This window comes from Bubalus bubalis, chromosome 16, assembly GCF_019923935.1.
Source record: "Bubalus bubalis isolate 160015118507 breed Murrah chromosome 16, NDDB_SH_1, whole genome shotgun sequence".
Taxonomy (NCBI): Eukaryota; Metazoa; Chordata; class Mammalia; order Artiodactyla; family Bovidae; genus Bubalus; species Bubalus bubalis.
In genome coordinates this window covers 76994460-76999586 of record NC_059172.1, presented here as the reverse complement: position 1 = coordinate 76999586, position 5127 = coordinate 76994460, and positions in this window count along the sequence as shown.

Sequence of the window (5127 nt, the reverse complement as noted above, 5' to 3'; positions counted from 1 at the left end):
GTTCTTTAAGAGTAGAGTGTTGGTTTCTTGCAACTCTCTGATAAGCCCCATTGCTTTTCAAACCTGCTAAATGGGCTTGTATTCCTTCTGTAAGATACCAAAGGTGGGGTGCCTAATATGGGGCTCAAACACCAAGTTTCTTAAGGATGATCTCTGAGCCTATGTATTTTTTCCTCTTCTGGGTCACCCACTAGGCCCACTAAAAGTATAAGTCTCAATCAGATTGCTTCTCTTCTCTTCTTACAACAATCTGTGTGGTTCCTCTTTACAGCCTTGGTTTTTGAAAAAGCCATTTTTCAGGTCTTCATGTAGCACTCAGCAAGAATTTCTCTATATGTAGTTGTTGTTTTGATGTGTTCTTTGGTAAAAGTGTGACTTCCCTGGTGGCTCAGATGGTAAAGAGTCTGCCTGCAATGTGGGAGACCTGGGTTTGATCCTTGAGTTGGGAAATTCTCCTAGAGAAGGAAATGAAAACCCATTCTGGTATTCTTACCTGGAGAATCTCATGGATGGAGGAGCCCGGCTGGCTATAGTCTATGGGGTCACAAAGAGTCGGACATGACTGAGCAACTTCACTTTCACTTTTTCTTTGGTAAAAGTGAGCTCAGGATTTTCCTATTTCATCATCTTGATCCCTCCTCTGAATGTACAATAATTTATCTATCCTTTCCCCCAATTCATTGATAGAGATTCAGAGTGTATTCAGTTTTTCTCTATTATTTTCATGTGAGCTTCTTTTCAATGTAATGTAATCTGCTTTTACAACAAGTAATTCAAAATATTCAGTGGATAACTTCACATTACTCTGATTGAAAAGACAATGAATTCATCAAAAATATTTCTTTAGTAGCTGCCATGTGCTGAGAAAGCACATAACTATGTACTTGGGAATCAGAAAAATATAATAGAGAGGTTTACCCTTAGGAACTTATAATGTAATAGATTGCTTTAAAGAGTGATGTGTCCAAGGTCTTGAACTTAACGATTCTAATCTTGTGTTTTGATTTAGAATCACTATTCAGTGCTGTCTTTCTGAACAACTTATCTACGTGGGTAAAGATTAATAATCATAAATTAATTATCTATTGTTATCTATCATATTACCACAGATTCAGCAGATTAAAATAAGAACACATTTATTATTAATAGGCTGTGTGTCAGGAATTTGCACAAGGCTTACCAGTCTGCTTGGCTTTGAGGTCTCTCATAAGGTCACAATCAAAATCTCAATCAGGGGTTTCACCTGAGACTTTAAAGAGGACAGATAGGGTACTAAGCTCATGTGTTTATTAGCAGGGCCCAGTTCCTTGTGAATTTCATACAAAGTGATTCATCTCTGTTTCTGGTATTGGTTGAATGTTTCCCTCTAATTCTGGCCATGCAGACCTCTTCATATGGTGGCTAATGAAGGGGAGCAGAGTTGTCCCCCCCAGAAAAGTCATTTTGTCATAAGGATTCTCTTGAGTTGAAGACAATTGGGAAGAAGCATATATTCACTGCCGATATGCTCATTGTCCTCCCTCTATTTGCCTAAAAGCAAGACATCAAATTTTAAAGGTGTCTCCCCTCTCTTTTCTACCAGGAAGGATAGAAATTTATCATGGGAGACAACATAGACCCTTATCAGCCCAGAGACTGCCCCAAAGGAATCCACATGATAAACTGCACTAACTAGCCCTTATCATCCATTACTTCCTTCATTTATTTACTTTCCCACACTTTTCTGTCCCAGAAACTCAACTTCTTTTTCCTTTGTCTTTTCACTTCTCTAAAAACTCATTATTCTTTTGTTAAAATGCTATATAAGCCCCACTGTTAACCATCCCTTTGAGTCACTCATCACTGAGCTTTCCCACATGAATGCATGACGCATGCAAGTGTTAATAAACTTTGCTTGTTTTTCTGTTGTTAATCTCTCTTGTCTAACTTGCAGAGCTCTAGCTGGAAAATTTAGGATGGTAGAGGGAAAAAGTTGTTTTCCTCCTATACTTATTTCATCAAAGCTGGCATGAGAGAATCAATAAAGAATGTCTGCCAGCAAGATGGAAATTGCAATCTTAGGTAACAAAATCACAAAGTAATATTCCTTTATCTTGGTTGCATTCTGTTGGATAGAAACAAGTCTCACTCAATAGGAAGGGATTACACAGGAGCGTGAATACCAAAAGATGTGAGTCATGGGGTGATGGGGCATTTTAGAGTCTGCTCACCACAATTCACAAACAAAAAGTGTGGCAAAGCTTTATCTTGTGATTAAATTCTAGAGGTACAAGTAACATGCATAATAATTGTTAAGAAACCAGATAAGGCACTGTACCAAAATAGGTGACAAACTATTTGATGGCTTAGCCCAAATTGCATTACCTCTCTGGATGCATTTTTTTATCTGTTACAATAGATAATGGGATTAGAGGACAGATAAGGTCCTAAACCTCTATGGTTACAAAATTACCTAACTATTGAGCCTCAGTTTTTGTATGTACAACATGTTTTGTATTATTATCTTTTGAGATGAATACAAGGTCAAAGAATCTGTAAATAGTAGGAACTCAAAAGCTTTGAGATATTTTTATTCATAAAAGCCATTAAAATACTCACAATGTAACTAACAATATTTTCTTTGTGATATGTAAGATGCTGATTTAAGGTCCATTTCAGAAATTGCCTCTTGCTCTTTGTAAAACACAAATACAGATCTCTGAGCAATGGAAAGCCACTTCAGTGCAGGCTATTGGTGTGAGGTCATGAACACTTTTTAAAGAGTTTTGTGCCATCTGAGAACAGAGAGAAAAGAATTAGAAAATATTTTTCTGTTTCACTCACAAAGCTAAACCACTCTCTGGATGCAAGAACCCAGATACTTTCAAGCTAAAGGTACACAAAATAGGGGCCAGTAAAATTTAAGGGATTATATATTAGTAGAATTATAATCAAGAGATTCACTAGAAACAGCTATAAAGCCACAATATTTGAATAGAAAGACAGTGAAGAAAAAAGCATGCTTTGCATTGGCAAGTCCTGAAGAGAGAGGAACATTGGATTCTATCAAAACAAAAGAAGAAACTGCTCATACAACATCTGAATAAGCAAGTGGAACAAAATCTGCCTAAAACAGGAGCAAAACAAATGGAAATTATTCTACTGGGGCATTTCAACACATTCTTTTTGGATAAATTCTTAAACTTGGAGCTAGTGTGAAAGAGTGCATACAAATAAGTTTTAAGAAAAAAAACTCCACTTTCAAATCGTTATTCTTTTACAAATTACTAGTTTTTCTAAATGGTACTCTCCAGAAAGTTCTTTTGACCTTCCCATCATGTCAATCAAAGTTAAGTTCCATCTTGAATTTGAGATTTGATTGCATTTGCTTTCCTTAATCGTACCTCTGGATAATAAATCTGCAATCTCTTTCTGTATGTGTTTCTGAACTTCCTTTATCTTTCTTTCTTTTTTATCACTTGAGTTCTGCCATCCTGATTTATTGAAAGATATTTGAAATGACACTTTGAACTTTTGCAATTGAAGAATAATTCTTCCTGAATCTTCTTGGGGTATCAGGAGAAGCCTGTTCTCCTTGCAGGACTGCATGCACCAAGTAGCTTCCTATACCAGGTCTCAGAGCCCTGGACAGGGCAGCACATCCCTTAAGTTCGCAGCTGATGCAGACAGTGGCCTTTATGTTGTCTTCATGTCTACAAATCTAACGCAGGTCTGTTGGATGGGAAGCTATAAGGAGGCAGTGTTCCCATGAGAAGTTGCATGAATCTGAACAGTCCCAAACAAGCACCACTTAAACAGCACGTGTCTTTTATATTGCCTAGGTCCACACAGGCTCACTAGGATCAGATTTTGGCATTTTATGGATATGCTGTCAAAGGGACCAGCTGTAGGTCTTGGAAAGGTCAACAAGGATGGTTAAGGTCTTGATTTAAAATGAGACAAATACCAGAGTTTAAGACTTAGAACAGAGCTTTGGAGTTTAAGGATTTCTATGGATGTGAATCACACATCTGATGCATGTGATTGCAGTCATCTCACATGCTAGCAGAGTAATGCTCAAAGTTCTCCAAACCAGGCTTCAACAGTACATGAACTGTGAACTTCCAGATGTTCAAGCTGGATTTAGAAAAGGCAGAGGAACCAGAGATCAAATTGCCAGTATCCGTTGGATCATAGAAAAAACAAGAGTTCCAAAAAAACATCTACTTCTGATTTATTGACTACACCAAAGCCTTTGACAGTGTGGATCACAACAAACCATGAAAAATTCTTCAAGAGGTGGGAATACCAGACCACTTTACCTTCCTCCTGAGAAATTCATATGAATGTCAAGAAGCGACAGTTGGAACCAGACATGGAACAATGGACTGGTTCCAAATTGGGAAAGGAGTATATCAAGGCTGTATATTGTCACCCTGCTTATTTAACTTATATGCAGAGTGAATTATGTGAAATGCCAGGCTGAATGAAGCACAAGTTGGAATCAAGATTTCTGGGAGAAATATCAATAACCTCAGATACACAGATGACACCACCTTTATGACAGAAAGGGAAAAAGAACTAAAGAGCCTCTTGATGAAAGTGAAAGAGGAGAGTGTAAAAGCTGGCTTAAAACTCAGCATTCAAAAAACTACGATGATGGCATCTGGTCCCATCACTTCATGGCAAATAGATGGGGAAATAATGGAAACAGTGAGAGACTTCATTTTGGGGGGCTTCAAAATTACTGCAGATAGTGACTGCACCCATGAAACTAAAAGATGCTTGCTCCTTGGAAGAAAAGCTATGACCAATTTAGACATCATATTAAAAAGCAGAGACATTACTTTGCTGACAAATGTCCATTTGGTCAAACCTATGAACAAAGCTAGTAGAGGTGATGGAATTCCAGTTGAGTTATTTCAAATCCTGAAAGATGATGCTGTGAAAGTGCTGCACTCAATATGCCAGCAAATTTGGAAAACTCAGCAGTGGCCACAGGGATGGAAAAGGTCAGTTTTCATTCCAATCTCAAAGAAAGGCAATGCCAAAGAATGCTCAAACTACCACACAATTGCACTCATCTCACATGCTAGTAAAGTAATGCTCAAATTTCTCCAAGCCAGGCTTCAGCAATACATGAACCGT